The following is a 20,597-nucleotide window of genomic DNA, read 5'->3' on the forward strand; positions in this document are numbered from 1 at the left end:
ATAGAAAATAATGGAGTCAGGGATTTAATATAAAAGCCCATAGGAAATAACATAAAATTAAATTAAAACATTTGAAATAGTGACAAATATAAATAAATATAATTTAATATTAAAAACATATCTGAAAATAAAACCTATTTATCATCTAATTATGAAACAGTTTAATTCACCCTGTCCTGCATCGCTAACAATCACCAGAAATAGTAGTTCTAGAATGCTGCTCTGTTTGATGATGTCAGCTTGGGTTTTGAGATGTAACGTGACATCACTCACTGACTAGCATCTGGCCATGAGCTGTATCTTTTTCACAACCTGCAGCCATTGACTTTCAAAGATGGAGCAGAATGCACACGGGGACCCAATAGGTTAATGTGATGAAGCTTTTGTGTGCGTTCAGATGATGAACAGCTCATAATATAACAGGGCGCAATTTTGCAACTACAGTGAAATCTCTGGTAATACGGAGTGTAAGATAATTTTCTGTCACCGCATAAGCTGCATCAATAAAGCAAAATTTAATAAAAAGAGAAATTAAAGAAAGGGAGAGAGGGTATATATTTTAATGGAGTTGCATGAAATTAGAGGGCGGAGATGCATTAGAGGCATTTCAGATATCAACAGAGACAAGTTTTTTAAAAATATTACATTTATATCGGGAAACATGAGGCAGAGGCAGATTTCATGCACATACAGCAGCACACAGAAAATTGACTACCAGCGAATAAGACTTGCACAAGTGAACAGAAGCATTTGGTGCCCTTGAGCAGCATTTCTTCTGCTGGGGTTCATTAGTTGAGGGGCATTTCTGGCTTCTTCTGGTGCTAGTTCATCTTCAGCAAGAGTTGGTAATTCAGACCAGCCAGGTCAGGATGCTACCATGTGTCACACGATATCAGCTCTCTTCACACAGTCACCTGGTTGACAACCAGCATCACCTGGTGAGCAGACCATGAGCAGGAAACACCTGCACACAGTAGATTTCTTACATTTGGAGACCAGGAGGGGTAAGTTAGCCCATTAGCATTTTAGAAAGTTGCCATGACACATGCCTTTTGTGTGTTGTATGTGGGGAGTAGGATTGTCTGCATTGATAAGGTCTGGCTTGGAACCCCAGCTCCTCACTAGGTCCCACCTCCTTCAACGTTCCCTCGTGAGTGTGGGGATCTGAATCACCTGCCTCATATCTGGCCCTGTCCCCTGCAAGGCCCCACCTCCTCATTCACACACTGATCAACTTTTCAAAGTCGGTAGGTCTGAATAACTGCTGCTGCTGAAATTCTCTGCTCAGTTTCTCATCCAACAAAAGTATCTCTCTAAGGCCCATATTTATACTTTTTTAGCGCTGCATTTGCACCACTTTTTAACGCAAAAGCGGCGCAAACCTGTATTTTGTAAGTTTGCGTGGCTTTTGCGTCAAAAAATGACACAAATGAGGCGCTAAAAAAGTATAAATATGGGCCTAAGTTTCACACATGAGGTATGGCACACAAGCACTCCACACACAGAAGTGTCCCACATAATCAAACTAAAAACCTGTAAGCTTTCCTCCGGATCTCCCTACCTGTATGGATCACTAGAGCAAACCAGGCACAGCCTCAAGAGGAGACATTGCAGGTGCCACTGCCCTTGCTCGCAGCATGCAGACCTCAGGGGAAGGAAGATCTGAAAGAGATAGACATTTTCCCAATTAGACCAAAGGAATATTTAAGTGGTCAAGGACAGCACAGATGGTGGGTGATGAGGGATGCCAAGAGGCTGGCTCGGGGGAGCAATCATAGTGTGAGATCAGAAATACTTTGCATCACAGGAGTGGCTGCTGGATGAGGAGTTAGGAACAGTCCTGTCTGAAGTACTAGTTAGTTAAGGGTTTTGAGAGGCATCAAAGTAAATAAAAGATACTGTCCCTCAGCCAATGCAAGATTTCTTTCAAATAGGTAAGGAAAGGAAGTAGGAGAATTGGCCTGAACATCGCTCAAATGTCCCAGATATGTAGTGAGAAAGCAGAGATAGAAGAAAGGAAGGAAATGACAACAGTCTAAGTGAACGCAGTACTGGAAGAACACCTGGAAAGTGACTTCCTTTTGCTATCCGATCACGTAACGTGCCTTGAAGAGCACTAGGAGTGCTAGAGAAGCAAGAGAAGGATCTGGGACCCTGCTTTGGACAGAATACCATGTGTTGCAAAGGACATGTTTCAGTAGACAGGACTCAGAGGGAAAAGAGAACCCTCTGTTTGCAGAATTCCCTCCAGAACTAAGACCATATTTATCACTTTTCAAAGAGAGGATTCCTACGCTCCCTGTTGAAGCTCTATAAGTGGGAAACAAACTCAATAAAGTGAATGATTGCAGACCAAGGAAAGAGACCACAAGGAATAAGGCAATGTCTAGCTATTGATGAAATGAGAGACCCCATACTGTGTACCACTTAACTCCTACAGCAAACTCACCTCATGTAAAGAGATGCTGGTCTGGAGAGAACAGAACTAGCATCAAAGATCAAACTGAGAGAGGCTCAACTCCTTGAACCTTCCTGGAAAGAAAGGCATTTCACTGCAGCATCCAGGAGCTCAAACAACACACCGACCTAGTATTGACCCAACAAAGTATGGAAGTCAAGGGATCCAAAACCATAAGCCTGAAGTTATTATTTTAGTAAAGTAATAGAAAAGGTATCTGATTAGGGGGCTGTGCCAAAGCAGCAATACATTTGGACATCAAGGGGTTTAACCAAACCATCAACAATGTCATGGAAAACTGTCCAGGCAAGAAAAAATAATGAAAAGTTATATGAGGGTGCCAAAACTCATCCAAGATGTAATTGATCTAGCAGACTACACAAGCTGCTACCATATGTGATGCCTATCAAAGAAGGGGTCCTTTGGTCATTATCCGAGAGTTCAGACACAGTCTGCTTTAAACCCCTTGCTCGAAAAGTCTAGCCACAAGTTACTCCTTTGGTTTACATTTTAGAAACGGCTGAGGATGGTCTACTGTGTTGCAAGGCCACAACCTGCAGCCGACAATTAGTGGTGCTATAATGAGACAATTAGGAAGCGCTGTGTGACCTTAGGAGGAGGGGCAGGAGCCCTTGAAAACTTGTTCGCGCTCCCGCCGTCGCGGGAAGCGCTGTGTGACCTTAGGAGGAGGGGCAGGAGCCCTTGAAAACTTGTTCGCGCTCCCGCCGTCGCGGGAAGCGCTGTGTGACCTTAGGAGGAGGGGCAGGAGCCCTTGAAAACTTGTTCGCGCTCCCGCAGCGCGGGACGCGCGCGGGCGGCGCCCGGGCGAAGCCCGGGCCAAGGGCGGGCCCGTCCTGCGCCCGTCAGCGGCTGACAGAGGCTGGGCTGGGCCACCCCCCTAACATCTATCTCCCAAGAAGGCCATATTGTACGCAGTCCCTTTGTTATTTCCTACTCTGTCTCCCCAGTCAGCTGCTCCATTTAATCTGACACCTTATCATTTAACCTTGCACCTACACTAACACCTGATGGGCAAAAGGAAAGCAACAGAGGCAGGGGCCGGGGCAGTACTAAAAGCCAAGCGAAAAAGGCATAAGCATGCTGCTAGCAACTGCGTTATGGATAGAATCGACTCTCTCCTGGGCGAATGCAACGGAATACTAACTAGCCCCCAGGGAAACATTTCTATTGCAACTGGGGAGGGGCCCACTTCAACTAGCAGGAAGGAAGGTTCCATGAAAATCGCTGAGATTTTCGTGAAACGTGGGCAACAAGTTACTGACACTACAGGGGCGGGTGAAAGTAGGAACGTCATCACCCATGCGGCCCCCTCCCTAGCAGAAGACCTACCACTTGCCACCAACGATTTCATCCAGCTCAGTAACCGCTTCAATCCCCTAACCAACCTCCCTGAATCACGCGACGACATCAACCCAGACACCCTGGCAGATGGGCCAGCAGCAACCAACACGCACTCTCCTCATGTAACCCCACAGCATATCGAATACATACAAGCTCTAAGGAAGGAAGTCACAGAACTCAAGCATATGGTTAACTCATTACTTGCAATAGTAAAACAGCTAACCCACGCAAATAACACGACCACCAGTAACCTTGCCCAAAATCCAATCCTATTAGGCATCACAACAAACTCGCCCAACTCCTCGGTTTCTAGCCACGCTGGCCCTCACCCTACCAAAGAAAAGACCATGAACTCCCACCAGTCTCCCCTCTTCCACAATTTAGGCATAGGAAATTCACTAGACATCTATCATAATACCCTCAAACCCACGAGCAACACCGCCTCAAAATACTCTACGCAACCTGCCACTGACCAGTCCCATTTAGGTAATATAGTTCTAATGGTTAACGTTCCCAAGTTAACCACATTGGCGCGCAAGGAAGGGGTAGACTCTATCAAAAACAAGGCAATCCACTGGATTCGCCATGTTAGAGGCTGCCGATCCATAATACGTGAGGACCTAATTACCGTAGTACGACGGCCAGACCCGGGAACTCATTTTGATATCCTAAAACTGACACTCAAGAACAGGACCATGGCAAACAATCTGGTGGCCCTAGACGCAAGAACAAGCCCACCTGCACACTCACGCATCCAGTTTAAACAGCCCAGGTCACCCACGCTCCACGAGGAACGCCCGAGTTACCACCCGGCAGAAAACCTATCCCCTCTTGGTAAACATGATTGACTCACAGCCCCACCTAAAATCTATGCAGGCAAACCTTGCAACCTTCCAACATCCATCACCCCCAGATCCTCCTTTTACCCCACCACTGTCTGTCCATGTATTCACCCCCCTACCCATGACACCGCGACCATTTCCGGCTCACCGAGCAATCATGACAACGATGCTCCACCCATCTTGCAGGCACATTGCCCACCAAACCTAGAGCTGCTGTCTAGGCCCGCAAGCATCTCCTTGATCAGGACCAGGCCTGTTCCAACAGAGGAACATCACCAACCACCACAAGCCTCACGGGCAAACATTGGCATCAACCCATCCCTGCTCCCCCAGCCACATCTGCCAAACCAACCCCTGACAGCCAACTTCAAAAACCCCGGGCATTTAGGCAGGACAACTCAGTCACAATCTGGGGTACGACTTGTCTCATGGAACGTGGCAGGTCTGAAATCTATTCTTCCCCTTCCATCCTTCTCCTCATTTATTGACGAACATGACATATGTCTCCTACAGGAAACATGGTCACTCGACCCACTCTTCCGAACAGGCTACTCAAATTTCCACATCCCCGCTGTGGCCAGCACGAGAGGCAGGCCCTCAGGGGGTCTGACCATCTGGATGAAAACATCGCTTAGCTGCCATATATCACAGCTACCTACCGCCTCTCCCGACCTGTTAGGCCTTCGTCTATCCTTTGGGCCTGACTCTGTGGTGAACATCTTTAATATCTACGCTCGAGGGGTCAGGGGGGGTCAAGTCTCCAAAACCCTCTGCGCCCTCGTAGCCCTCTTACAAAATTATCCCAGCCATCATAAAACCATTGTGGCTGGAGACTTCAACGTCACATTCGAACCCCTTGACTGGGACGATCTCAGGTCCACCCACGAGGAAGATCAAGTCTGGTCTATCCCCGCCCTGTCCATTCCACCCATCAAAAGGTGGACGTCGGTTGCGATTCAGGTAAAATCATTGACCATGGAGTTTGGACTCAGGGCGCTAAATGGCAGAACTAATTCAGACACCAACGGTAGTCACACATACAACAAAACGAACCACACCAGCAGAATCGATTATTGCCTATTCAATATAAGATTATGGCCTCTAGTCATCGATATGACAATCATCGAACGGACCGAAAGTGATCACAACCCTCTCTCTGTCCACACATTAGCCCTAGGTAACCTCCCAGCCACGTCTAACCCCGCAGCAGTAGCACCCGAGGGTATTAACCTGGCCAACAACAAAAGACACCTAAAATGGGACAATATTGTGGCCCGGCCCGCACTCATCAATGCTGCCAACAACACCCTAAAATCCACACTAAGGGACCTAGAGACATGTTCTGCAATACCCCACCAGAATATTAGCTCAATCCACACCTCCTGCTTTAGGGATATCGCAACCCACTTCTCAGCACCCCCAGCCCACGACGACAAACGACCCAAAGCCAGGCACCGCTGGTTCAACAAAACGTGCCGGTCCCTAAACAAGCGCCTAGTTCAAGCTATTAAATCCAAGGACCCCATCGCCATCCGCGTAGCTAGGAAGTCCTATAAATCTGCAATATGCATAGCCAAGCGTGATCAAGATAGCAAATGGTGGACATCACTCAGCGACGCTGTGCGCGAGAGAAATTATAGTCTGTTCTGGTCCCTGGCAGCGCGAGGCCCAGAAACCAGTGGTTTGGACATCACAACCAATATTGCCCCAAGAGACTGGATAGCCCACTTTAGTAGTCTGTACTCCCCTGATCATGATAGCCCCACCTCTGTTTGTACGGGCCCCCTCCTACTTCACTCATTAGCACCATCCACCGCAGCACCCCTGTTGTTCTCCCAAAGTGATATAACTTATTCTCTAAGCACTCTAAAACGCGGCAGGGCCCCTGGTTCAGACTGCGTCCCTGCAGACCTATTCTCAACAGACCTAGCATCCTGGTCAAGATATCTCACCATTCTAGCTAACGCAATAGCATCTGGGGCGCCAATTCCCGACTCTTGGAAAGCGGCCATTGTTATTCCAATCTTTAAAAAGGGCGACAGATCTCTTCCCTGTAACTATAGACCCATTAGTCTAATTGACTGTGTCCAAAAAGTCTTCTGCCACTGCCTCCTAGGGAAGGTAGAAGAATGGATAACTGACCACGATATCCTTAGCCCCCTCCAAGCCAGTTTCCGAAAGAAGATTTCCACCACTGATCAAGCCCTCAGATTCCTATTATTATATTGGAAAACAGTGTTCATCGGTAAAGGCAGCCTTTATGTAGCTTTCGTGGACCTCAAATCTGCTTTTGACCTAGTACCTCGCAACAAACTGTGGGTCACTCTCTCTCGGATGGGAATCCCGGAACACATCCTTGCCATTTTGATACGACTCCACGAGGACAACTACGCACAAGTCAGGTGGGGCAACAAGGGCCAACTTACCGATAGAATCCACGTCTCTAGGGGTGTGCGGCAAGGTTGCGTACTTGCCCCGACCCGCTTTTCCCTGTACATCAACGAAATTGTCCCCTCCCTCCTCAGACTGCAGGCTGACGCACCTTCACTTGGCACACAAAAAATCCCATTCTTACTCTTTGCCGATGACACTCTTTTGATATCTAAGACCCCTAGTGGTCTAAGGAAACTCCTTGCGTGCTTCGAGCATTTCTGTTCATCCCAGGGACTCGAAATCAACGCAACGAAAACCAAACTAATGACACTTAATCGCCACAGATCTTTCAAAGGGAAATTTACTTTAGAGGGCTCCTCACTCGAGAAGGTGGGCATTTTCCGCTACCTGGGCATAACACTCACTGACAACATGTCCTGGAAGCCACACATAGGAAAACAAGCCCTTAAATTAAGACAAACAACTGGGGCTCTACTAAAAAATTTCCACCTCTCACACACAAAACCAATTCGCCCAGTATTACAGTTATACGAAGCCCAGGCAGTTTCCTCAGCGCTCTACGGGGCTGAACTTTGGGGTTATAGCAAAACCCAAGACCTAACCACCGCTGAAAACAACTTCTTAAGAAACCTTGTGTCCCTTCCGCTAAGCACCCCACTGTTCCCTCTTTTCAAGGACCTCGGCATCAAACGCATTGGTCACAAAGCCCGCCTGTGACCTCTGCTGTACTGGCGACGTCTCTGGACCACTCCGGAACTTGTCATCTTCACCGAAGCTCTACAGGTCATCCTAAAAGCCGACCACCTGCACAGAATCCCCTGGCTACGATCCATCAAGGATTTACTTCACTCTATCGGGCTCGATGATCTCTGGAACTCACCAGCCACGTCAGTCTTTCCCTCGAAAAGCGAACTAAAGAAACTTTACTGGCAAAGGGCCAACAACGAAGACACTCGGGCTGCACTCCACACTACATTATCTTGTGACTTTGCCAACCTAAAAGAGTCATGCAAGTACGAAACTTTTTGGGACCTAATCACGGCCCCAAGGGAAAGGAAACTGTACTTCCAGCTCCGCATTGGAACACTCCCATTAAGACTTTTCACCAGCAGCTGGTCACACAACGAATCCACCGCATGCCCTGCTTGCAAAGCCCCCGTCGAGAATCTCCCTCACCTCCTTTTTGCATGCCCCGCGTATACTGCCCCCCGTAGGAAATGGCTGGCCCCGGCATGCAGACTACTGGGAGCACGCTGCTCTGCGCTAGCTCTGCGAATCCTTAGATCAGACACCAGGCCAACGCTAGTGATCGCTATCGCCAAATTCCTCGGAGCTAGTTGGCTTATTAGAGGGAAAACTCTCCTGGACAAAGACTCCAAATAAGACTGTCCCAACATCCTGCACAGTGCATTTCACATCATTTCATTTTATCTAATTTCATTCCATTTTATTCTATCTCATTTTTATTCCATTTTAATTTTTATTTATATTTTACTCCATTTGATCACCATAATTACCTGCAATTTTATTTTATCATGTGCATTTATTTGTATTTATTACTGCTCGCGCTTTTTTGGCTCTTGTAGCCGCAATAAAGCTTCTTTGAATGAATGAATGAGACAATTACTCATCGCTGCTAGTCGTCCCATTGCCAAACAATGCGAGCACAGAGGCGAACTCCAGCTACTGGAGCACGGGAGATAAGGGGGCGAAATAAATGACACCGCTTCTCTTGGGCTCAAGAATCGCAGAAGCCGCGACGTGACCAGCCATCATGGCTTTTAATGGAATAAAATGTAAAGGTATGTCCTGTGGTGCCCACCAGATACTGTTTCATCCTAAGAAATCTGAAGTGTACAGAACAAAAGCTATGGAGCAGTTTCAGGTTCTGAATTCTGCGTCCCCTAAATGACCTCTATGGCCTTGAGGTTTGCTCCAACCGGCGACAAAGGCATCCCTGGTCTTGTCTCTGCCAAGGCATCTAACTGGGCGCCAGGCACACGACAGAGATTGCAGCACCTTCTTAAACACAGCAGTGAGGGCAGAACTGAAACCTTGACGTCCCTTCCTGAAATGGAATATTTCAGCACGTGCACTAATATGCACTCTGAGGTGTCCCAAGCAGCTTACTTGCTCCTCCCCTGTGAAACACCCTCCCTCGGATCTTAAAGCAACAAACGGTCTTGGTTTTAGGGGAAAAAACTACTAAAGATGTGGATCTTCTCGCTTGAAGAAGTGCGTCTCGGTTGATCATGTCATTGCCGGAAGTGGCATGAAGAGGGGACAATTGTTGTGTATGACTCTCACCTAATGCCAGAATGTGACCACAAGTGATAAAAGATAAATGTAATGTTTACAATTCAGTTGGAAAATGCTATCTGCCGAATGCCAACAGAAGGTGGTAATGCCAGGACTAAGGGGGTTATTACAACTTTGGAGGAGGTGTTAATCCGTCCCAAAAGTGACGGTAAAGTGACGGATATACCACCAGTCGTATTACGAGTCCATTATATCCTATGGAATTCGTAATACGGCTGGTGGTATATCCGTCACTTTTGGGACGGATTAACACCTCCTCCAAAGTTGTAATACCCCCTAACACAACATATCTTGGACCTTTTAATGATGCATGTATATTGCGCTAACCCACTTAAATATAATACTGACGGGTTTTTGGAATGTAAACGAACACTACTTACTCCGCTTTAAGATGGCGTCTCCCTCGTAATGCCAAGTATCCACAATATGTAGGGATTTACAGGTCTGAATAAAGTTTGGAGGACAGCATACTTTGACATAAAAGTGGCGGGTGGAGATCTCTAAATATTGGCCGGAGGTAGTCAAACAGGGTAGCAGAGGCAATGACCTCCACCATCCTGGCAAACAGTGGGCTGCCCACCAAGCTCTAAATGAGGGCCTTAGTGCCTGATTTAGATATTGACGGATGGGTTACTCCATCACAGTGGAGATGCATATCCAATCTGCTGAAATCTAAATCCCATAGGGAATAATAGGATGTAGATTTCGGAGGGTGGGATATCCATCACAGTTGTGATGGAGTGACACATCCGCCAATATCTAAATCAGACCCTAGGGAGTATATTTACAAGAAAGGGGCACATCATAGATGATGCACCACTTTTCCTCCTCCCCCATACTGGCACCTAACACCATGGGTGCACTGTATTTACAATACGATGCACCATGGCGGTTATTAGCACAATAGCGTCAACATTTTTGTCACTATTATAGCACTTTGCTACACTAGCATCAAAAATGTTGACTCTAGTGCAGCAAAGCATAGGGAGACCATAGGCACATCATTGTAATGCCTGCTTTGAGTAGGCATTAAAAATGACTGAAAAAATGGCACAGTGAAATGTCGTAAATTTCACTGCACCATTTTTTCAGGCTTCCCTGTGTCAGAACGCCCTTCTTGTATAGATTATGCCTGACGCAGGCATAAGATGTGGCAAGGGGCTTGTAAATATGCCCCTTAGTCTTTTGATTAGGTACATCTCATGGGTCTATAGCCAATAGACTTTATTGATTGTGGAGTGGCTGAAAAAACTAGACTGCTTAAGGCCTGGTAGCCATGGAGAATGATGCAATGGCCTTACATGAGGGTGAAGATGCGTCATGTACGTCATACCTGTCAGTAGAGGCAGATTGGTCATTGTATAGATGGGAAGACAGCGAAGCACATTATTGGAATGATAGTATTTATGTTCAGATTACAATGTGCTGGATGTTATAGAAATCACAGTCATTTATGTATTTCCGGGTTGTAGTGGCCATCTACTGGCACAGTTGTACTAAATATAAAATAAACATACATACATCTAATTAGATATGGTACCTAAAACAAGAAGGTGGTCCTTGAAATATGGGAGTAAGTTGTGTTGTCATAGAAATTGTAGATGATTCATATCTTCTTATGTACATATGGTTAATCTCTTTTCTTGTCTCTATCATGCCTTTCAGGATGCACCTCTGACTGCAAAGCATAACCTTTTCATTATATCAAGAAAATGTGTTTATTTGTTGCACCTCATGTTTTAAGGCTGTTTTTAGTCCTACTGAATGCACCAGATTTAGACAATAGGAACAGAAAGTAGTCGACAAATTGAATGAGTGTCACACGTGAGGCAACTAATGCCTTTGTTCACCACAATAAAATAAAAAGAGTTTTTAGAGAGGTCAGAGACCATCAATAAAATGGTGAGCCCTACTGTTAACACTATTCAGCTGTTTAATTCAATTCCCTCAGGATCACAGGGAATTGATGACGTACTTTTGTATAAGTTTTTCAAAAGACGGTACATAAAAGTTAGGGAACACCCAGATTGTTAGTAGTAGATGGCCAAAACACAAAAATTGCCTGCCAAAATATTAGGGCGTTAGATGAAATCAAAATAACTGTATACCTGTACCTCAGTGTCCTAGAAATCCCTCATAACCCTAAAGAGATTTAGGAAACCTGGGAGAAGACATTTGTTGGTTAACGTTTGAATTTCTCATATTCTCATCCAAGGAGCTTTGAGACATCCCTTGTTCTTGGTCGGCAGAAGTTCTTACCTCATACAGCAATTTATGAGAGTAGAGACTGTGGCCCTCATTATGACTCTGGCGGTCTTTTCCCAAGACATCTGCAGCCGCGGCCACCGGAAGACCGCCAGTGCTGGTGGTCTTCTGACTGCTGTATTATAACTGCCACCGGATCTCAGTACCGCCGGCGGTCGGATATCCGGCGGCATTCACTACGGTGGTCAGTGGCACTTAGGTAGTTCCACTGCCGACACCACCACGTCAGAAAAAGACTGCCCACAGAATTACGACCAGTAATTCTGTGTGGTGGTCTTCTAGGGGCGTAGGGGTGCCGGCAGTGGGAGCGCCGTGTCCTGTCCCCTCACAGAGGAGCACCTCATCGGGCGAGGTAAGTGTTGTCCGCAAGGGGAGAGGGTGGAAGGGTGTGAATGGGTGTGTTTGAGTGTGTGTATGTGTTTCTGGAATGTGGGGGGAGAGAGTGATTGCGCATGCGTGCATGTGTGTCGGTGTGTAAATGTGTTATGATTTGTGTGTGTATGTATGTGGACGGGGGTGCGGGTGTGTGCATGGGTGAATGTGTAAGGGCTGAGGGGGTGTGAGTGAGTGTGTGTGTGCAGGTGCATGTACGTTTGTATATGTATATGGTGTGTGTGTGGTGAGGTACGATTTGGGGTGGGAAGGTAGTTTTGTGAAGATGAATGGGGGTGGGGGTTGTGTATGTATGTATGTAGTTGAAGGGAGGGGATGGGGGATGGAGGGTGTATGCGTGCATGTGTGATGTGTATTGGTATGTATGCTTGTCTATAGGGGTGAATGTTGTAAGTCCGGGTGTGAGTGGGGGTGTGTCTGTGTGTGTTTGTGTGTGTATGGGGTGCATGTGTGCATGTTTGCAGAGGTGTTATTTTATTTTAGCTATAGCTCCATGCATGTTATTTTAACACACTAGGCCAAGCCGCTGTGCACTCTAACCTAGATATATTTTATTTGACTTTATTTTATTTTTGTTACAATAGCCACTTTTACGGTCTTGTTTTATTTTCTGTTTATCTAACTGTTTTTGTCTAGGCCAGCACTCTGTTCTCAAACAAGACATTCTTGCTCACTCTGTGCTTTTTCCAAGGCTACAGCAAGGTACATTGCCGGTGAACGTGGTGTAAGTTTAGTCTCCGACATTTGTAGAAAACACACATCCTTACGTAGGGACATTTTCTCAGAACATCAGCTGTTTTATTACAAAAACACTTCCCTGTCCCTTACACGTTAGAGGGAGATTCCAGCCAGAGAACCACGACTGTATGCTGATTGCCAAATGCTTCACTACAGATGCTAACGCAGACTACAGGCCTTTGCTCAGGTATGGAGGATGATGTCCTCCCAGGGGAACCTGAAGGGCACAATTAGAGCTTAACACACTGTGCGCTATCATAGCCTAGGTAGGAGTTAGTCTATTGACCATAGTGACAATATGATAGCGTTATTTTTATGCTTCACTCTCCTTGTCACAATATTAATACTGTCATGCTGTGTCATTCTGGTTATTGCAGTTCACGCTTTGCTATCTAAGATGCAGTTGTTTTATTAAAATCATTACTGAAACATATGCTCATTTCATATATGAGACTAAGGTAACCAATAGAAACGGATTAAACCTGAGTGACCATTGCTTCCCTGAGAAACCAATTATGTCATGTGCTCGGCTGCCCAGTCACCCCTGCCCCTGGGTAGGGTTGAGGCACTGCTAGTTGGCCGGAGCAGAACCCGGATTGGAGCGACAGGTGTCACCTGCAGTGGGTCAGACTCAGTCTCCCCACACCGCGGGCGATTCTGCCGCTCAAAATCCAGTAGTCTCATTAGAATAATGAGAGCCTATGCGACACTGTCGTCGTGATATCTTTCTGCCAGCATTTTGTGTGGGGGAGACCACCAGGAGAATGCTGGCAGTGTCCCTAGTCGGAATAACCTCAGCGGTTATCTGACTCCCGCAGGGCTGCAGGTGGAAACCTCCAGCCCGGCAGGCCGCGGTAAAGTGGTCATAATATGGCGGTCTGCACCGCCGGTCCCGTGGCGGTAAGACCGCCACAGCAGCCCTGGCGGTCCATGGAGGGCCTATATTTTGATAGTACGAGGATTGGTGAGCATCTTCAATTGTATATGGGCTCACAATAGAAAAAAATCACACTATTATAGGAGCCATTTTTGCAATAATCACCATTACTGTTTAATATGTTACATATGGATGGGCATGAAGACCCTTGAATTTGTTCATTCGCTAGCAAAAGGTCTACAGATGGAGAGCCCTCTACAAACCCCCATATAAATATAAACATGAACAGAGTTAACAGGAGATATAAAATATGGGTCATGTTATGGGAGGAAGGGACTTGTTAAATGACTATTATAAGGTTATCCAGGTGGAAACATTTCGTACCATTTATATATGAAAAAAAGACAACAATGGATTAACTATTTTTCTAAACTTTGTTTTTAAAAAAGATACCATTTAACTTAACTTCATCTTAATCTTAAATTGGAAGTTAAAATCTAATCGTGATCCTAATTTACCATAATATCAGTCTACGCTTCTTTCTGAAGCACACAAAGGTGATAAGAGGAATGATTGCACTTTGTCTACCCACTGACAATCGCTCCGGTGACATTCCAAATCATTGTTCTTTTGCTCACCATGACACCCCTGTTTGGACCCATCCATATGAAAATCAGCCTTGACCCTGCTCCTCATAGAAACAGTTCAGCCCAAACTGCCAAGCCTGGTCCTCCCTGAACCAGAACACAAGCATCATGGGACCGGTTTCACCCTAGTTTTTTTGGGGGGGGTTTGTGTGTTGCTATAGTCACCCTAAGTGGGAAGTGTTTGTCCAGAAGTAGGTCCCAGGCTCACTTTGACACTGGATTCAAGCTAGCCTGGCTGCTGAGGTGTGATACCCTGAAACTGGTCCCAGGATGCTCGTTTCTGGTCCAGGGAGGACCTAGCCTAGCAGTTCGGGCTGGACTGTTCCCTTGGGGTGCAGGGTCAAGACTGATTTGCATATGTCTGGGTCCAAACTGCAGTGGCATGGTGAGCAAAAAAACAATGCATTTAACCCAGATCTGTGACTGGCAATGAATGTTTGACAATGTTCTGCATTCCGTCCATCATCTTTTTGTGTTGCTATAATCTTGTTTCTGACCTTTTCTCTGACTTTATCCATACTTTTCCTAACAAAACATTAAACGTAAACCTAAGTTTAACAACATTCTAACACTAGTGCTACTCTAAGCCTAACTGAACCATGTTCCTAACTTTGACCTTTTCCTCATTTAAACATGATCCAAATACAGATGCTAAACCAGACACTAATCACATAATTGACCCTACACTTGCTCTGACCCTAACCTTAAACAAAACTCTTAATCTAAGCTAAACTAATTTATGCAGTATTTTTACCCTAACATTAGTTCTAAGAAGTATTTTTTATCCTATTTCTTACATCTGATCCTAAATTTCATGTCTCCTATTTTTCAGTAATTTTTGTTTGCAGTGAAATAGTTTTTCAATAAAATGTTCACTGAAATAAATGTTCAATGTGAATGAGACAATATGATGACACCAAACGTACGCAACGTAGTGCATGTGTGTCATACTCTAGACTGCCATACAAATAGCATTAAGATGTATCTTCTAGATGTCTGATGTTGAAAGTAAGAGAGATCTGTGAATGCCACTTAACAGGCTAAACAGTGTATTGGGTCAAGAAAACGGGGTGGTTCTCAGATCCCTAGTATGAGAAGGTCACATGGTCTAATGCACGCTTTTTTGTTTTTAGGGACGCAGCAGACTTTGTTGTTTCCACTGCTGCTGGGGTGGGACTACGTCCCTCAGCAGCCTGCATCAGGAGGAGAGACACATTGTGATTTAAAGTGCTTCCTCATTCCCACGGCGTTGCATGCAGCAGACTTTGTTGTTCCCACTGCTGCTGGGGTGGGCCTACATCCCTCAGCAGCCTTCACCAGGAGGAGGAGGGACACATTGTGATTTAAAGTGCTTCCTAATTCCCGCGGCCTGGCATGCAGCAGACTGTCTGTTTCTACTGCTGCTGGGGTGGGACTACGTCCCTCAGCAGCCTGCACCAGGAGGAGGAGGGACACATTGTGATTTAAAGTGCTTCCTAATTCCCACGGCCTGGCATGCAGCAGACTGTCTGTTTCTACTGCTGCTGGGGTGGGACTACGTCCCTCAGCAGCCGGCACCAGGAGGAGGAGGGACACATTGTGATTTAAAGTGCTTCCTCATTCCCGCGGCCTTGCATGCAGCAGACTTTGTTGTTCCCACTGCTGCTGGGGTGGGACTACATCCCTCAGCAGCCTTCACCAGGAGGAGGAGGGACACATTGTGATTTAAAGTGCTTCCTAATTCCTACGGCCTGGCATGCAGCAGACTGTCTGTTTCTACTGCTGCTGGGGTGGGACTACGTCCCTCAGCAGCCTGCACCAGGAGGAGGAGGGACACATTGTGATTTAAAGTGCTTCCTCATTCCCGCGGCCTTGCATACAGCAGACTTTGTTGTTCCCACTGCTGCTGGGGTGGGACTACGTCCCTCAGCAGCCTGCACCAGGAGGAGGAGGAGGCACATCGTGCTTTAAAGTGTTTCCTCATTCCTGCGCCATGGGACGCACCAGGGATATGCCAGGGCAAGGACCGGTCCCCCCTCTTAACTGTTGTTGTCAGAACCAGGGTATTACCTTCTTTTGCTGATCCAACATGGAATACTTTAGGTGAGATCCATTCCAAGGCCATTTCTCATTTTTGACTACTTCTGATCATTTTCTTTGGGCCCAGCATGCCTACATTCTGCAGCTTTTTTTTTTGTCTGACCTGTTGTTTAGTCTGCTGTGGAAGCAAGGGGCCCAAAAGTTAATATGTGCAAACACATGCTGGGAGCATCTAATTCTACCAAAACTAAAAAATTCCACCTTGGATGGGTTCATTGAGCAGGGAGTGGGAGTTACTGATAAAGAGATGCAGCCTGCTGAGAGGCGGCTGTCTCTCACCGCCAACAGACTTGACCTGCCTCCACCTGCCCTTCTTGCTGACTCATTTTTGTTTAATGGAGAGCCTCAAAGTCGCGGGTCACGCTGCACTACTTACAATTGCCACTCTTCTTCAGCCAGCTCACCATCCCTGACTTTGCCCCCTTGGCCTGTTCTCCCCGGCAAAACACAAGAAGCATGCAAAGAACCCAGACTAAGAGCCAATATGACGGACTCACCGTCTTCAAACTCTTGTGGCTTTGTCCATTGTTCTACTCTTTCTCCCCTCAGCCCGATCTTGACCCCAATGTCCTTTTTACACAGATGTCTGACTTCTTCAACACAGTTTTATCCTCTAGTGTTTCTCCTTATGCTTGAAGTCTTGGGGCCTGGAGATGAAGTACACAGTAGGAAAATATCCAATTCTGCTCCAGAACTTTTGTCCTTATGTCGTGGTTCTAGCCACAGTCCAAAACCAGAACCTCAGGCATCTGAGAGCATTGAACCGGTAATGAACAAGGCCACCCATTGGCTCCACTCCCATATCTGTTGCAAAATAAACCTGTTTCTAAGCGTTTTGTTGCTCACAGAGTGGCATGGGGAGCACTATGAACAAGGAGTACGAGGGTGACTGTGTCATCATCAATTTTGCTAACTCATTCATTGCCAGGAAGCTGATTCCCTCTTCTTACCAAGGTCTTGCCAGGTTAAGTGATGTGAAGGTATTGCTATTAGGATATTTTTATAGAGATCTGGGACTGAGGGGTGGCGCTCCATGACTTTGACGTGTCCCTCCACCATCACTATGGCCCTCATTCTGACCTTGGCGGGCGGCGGAGGCCGCCCGCCAAAGTCCCGCCGTCAGATTACCGTTCCGCGGTCGAAAGACCGCGGCGGTAATTCTGACTTTCCCGCTGGGCTGGCGGGCGGTCGCCTTCAGACCGCCCGCCAGCCCAGCGGGAAAGAGGCTTCCACGATGAAGCCGGCTCGGAATCGAGCCGGCGGAGTGGAAGCTGTGCGACGGGTGCAGTTGCACCCGTCGCGTATTTCACTGTCTGCGCAGCAGACAGTGAAATACATGTAGGGGCCCTCTTACGGGGGCCCCTGCAATGCCCATGCCAGTGGCATGGGCACTGCAGGGGCCCCCAGGGGCCCCGCGACCCCCCCTACCGCCATCCGGATCCCGGCGGTCCGACCGCCGGGATCTGGATGGCGGTAGGGGGGGTCGGAATCCCCGCGGCGGTGCAGCAAGCTGCGCCGCCGCGGAGGATTCAATGGGGCGGCGGTACACTGGCGGGACCCCGCCAGTGGTGCCGGTCCGACCGCGGCTTTACCGCCGCGGTCGGAATCCCCATTGGAGCACCGCCGGCCTGTCGGCGGTGCTCCCACGGTCCTCCGCCCTGGCGGTCAAAGACCGCCAGGGTCAGAATGACCACCATGTGTATCTTATCCTGTTCCCACTAGTAATATTTTTTCAGCCCTGTCTGGGATGTGCGATGCTGACTGACTCAATAGCCCTGCCAAGTTGCCCTCCGTGGATTGTGGCACAGTTTGTAATGCACCCACTAGGGTGTCTACTGTGCCACCTGTCTGTGACTCAGTCATGGAGGTCATTCACAGTTGTCCTTCCAGGTCCACTTCCACCCCTTCCCAGCCCACTAACAAGGTCCAACTCCTGAGCTGGAACATCTCAGGCTTGTGGCCAAGTTAGAATGAAGAACAGGGTGGACTTTATTTCAGCATATGACATTCCTATTTTACAGAAGGCTTGGGTTTCCAGGGATTTATTCTGTGTCTGTTTTATTTGTTTTTCTGTCTCTTCCACACCCTCTGGGATGGGGAGGGCTCAGGCGGGGTTAGCTGTCTGGTTCACGACCTCTCTTGGCCGATGTTACTTCCCTATTTGCTCAAGCATAATCTATCTTTGTACCACGACTGAACAGGCTGTGCCGTGGTGCCACATAATTCTTGCCTTTGTCGGAGGGGCCAGTTCATCCACCATCGATTTTATCTTTGCCAACAGGAACTTGCTTGAACACATTGAGGATGGTGGCATCACCCTAAGCACCTTTAGCGACCATAATCCTGTCTGGCATGCCCACAGCCTTGCTCACTGGTAATTGCTGTGGGAAGAACCAACGTCCTCCAGAGGAGCGATGGACTTAGGTTAGTGTGAAAATCCATCAAAGTGATTGAGGTCCAGCTTAGGCTCTGTGTTGACCACTTGCCCTTGCTTCTGAATTGTCTCAGACGGTCTGCTGACCCCAAATGTAGCTTGGACACCTTTGTCACTCTAGGCAATGCCATTAGAACATGTTTCCAGAAACCTATAGTCCACAACAAGAAGACCACTCTCTCCTGGTTTGACAAGGAATGTAGGGAGGCCCAGAGGTGCCTGTACAATGCCCTAAAGCCTATCCCTAGGGATTCAGGGACTAGCACCACTAGCAGAAGGTTTTACAAGTCAGCTATTACATGGAGGAAGGTTGAATTAAGGGAGAAAGTTTGGACCACTCTGGACAGCTCCTGCAGGGCCAGAGACACCGATCTGTTTTGGCACACCTTCCTTACCAAAACCAATCCCCTGGGGCTTTTTCCTCTTACTATCTGTGCTACAGAATGCAGCACACATAGAGAAAAAACAAGCCTGCACCTAAAATGCGAAATTTATGACATCAATTATGAGTTAACAAAGAAAAATGGAAGCCGCACTTTCTTATGCGTACCATGTACCCACCACACATGGAACTACCATAATTAAGTATTTTCATGTTTCCTATTGCAGGTACCATACATCTACTAACCAGGCAAGTAAATCACTCTCCATGCATGCAAATTAGCACAGCATGCTTCTTCAGTGAATGGAAATTCACCTGTTTTTACTGGGGCAGTGACTGCTAAATTAACCTGTCCTGACAAAAGTCCTGGACCATTTAGGCCACAGAGTAGGGATAGAAACACAATGATGCATCGAGGGTCCTACAACCATTATATTGTGACATTTCCCTTAAGATTGGTTTTGATCTGTGCCTATCTGCACCACGAAGAAAGGGATACCTTGGTCTGAATGAGACATTTTTATTGTGTTTAGGGCCCCCGAGTCACCACCATATCAAAAGCGCTCCCTGAAACATGGTCGAGCCCAGTCCATCCTTGCTTTATGGGCCAGGATGAGACCTGATGATGAAGCATGCCACTACTAGAGAGGGTGAGGGTCCTAATATAAAAAGAAGAAAAGATTTCTTTATTCTTTTTTTCCTAGAGCTGGTGTCCCGTGAGAGACACATAAGCCTTATTTAGGTAAAGGGATGTCCATTTGTGTTTTTGGTTCATATATTGGGAGAACTTATAATCTCTTTCTTCCTTTTTTGTGAAACAGTCTCACCTCTCTGCCGGTTGGAAGGGCTTCTCATTGGGCCTTCCACACTGTGTTTAAAGTACTACTGTTGTGATACCAGAAAGTTTTTAATCCTGCTGCTTACAAATGGCAGTGTTTTTAGACATATCCTCGCAGTTTTATTCTTGCAGAAGCTCTCCACCTTGGAAGAATGCGTAGGACTGGTTACATTGACTTAGGTATGCCCTCTGGCGCAGGCAAGCACTACTGTTGGCGCTGTCCTGATTTTCACTGATTCCGGGCTGCTGTTGGGCCTTCCTCGGTGCGCCTTATGGATACTTAGTGCCAAGCTTGATGCTTTCGCTCATGCGATGTGTGGTATTTATTATTTATCTGTGCACTATGGTTGATGATTTCTGCTTTTAGACTTTTTCGTTTGTCAAATATCGAGCCTGGAGCTAAGTTTGTTTGATACGTGTAACTCTTGTGCTCGACATTAGCTGTTCTTTTTATACTTATGGGTTGTTCTTATATTTTTATAATCTTTTTGACATTTTTAACGTGTATGTGCTTTTATGGTTTGTATTTATGAACGAATAAAGAAAGACTAAGGTCCTAATTACAACAC

This window comes from Pleurodeles waltl, chromosome 10 (assembly GCF_031143425.1).
Source record: "Pleurodeles waltl isolate 20211129_DDA chromosome 10, aPleWal1.hap1.20221129, whole genome shotgun sequence".
NCBI lineage: Eukaryota > Metazoa > Chordata > Amphibia > Caudata > Salamandridae > Pleurodeles > Pleurodeles waltl.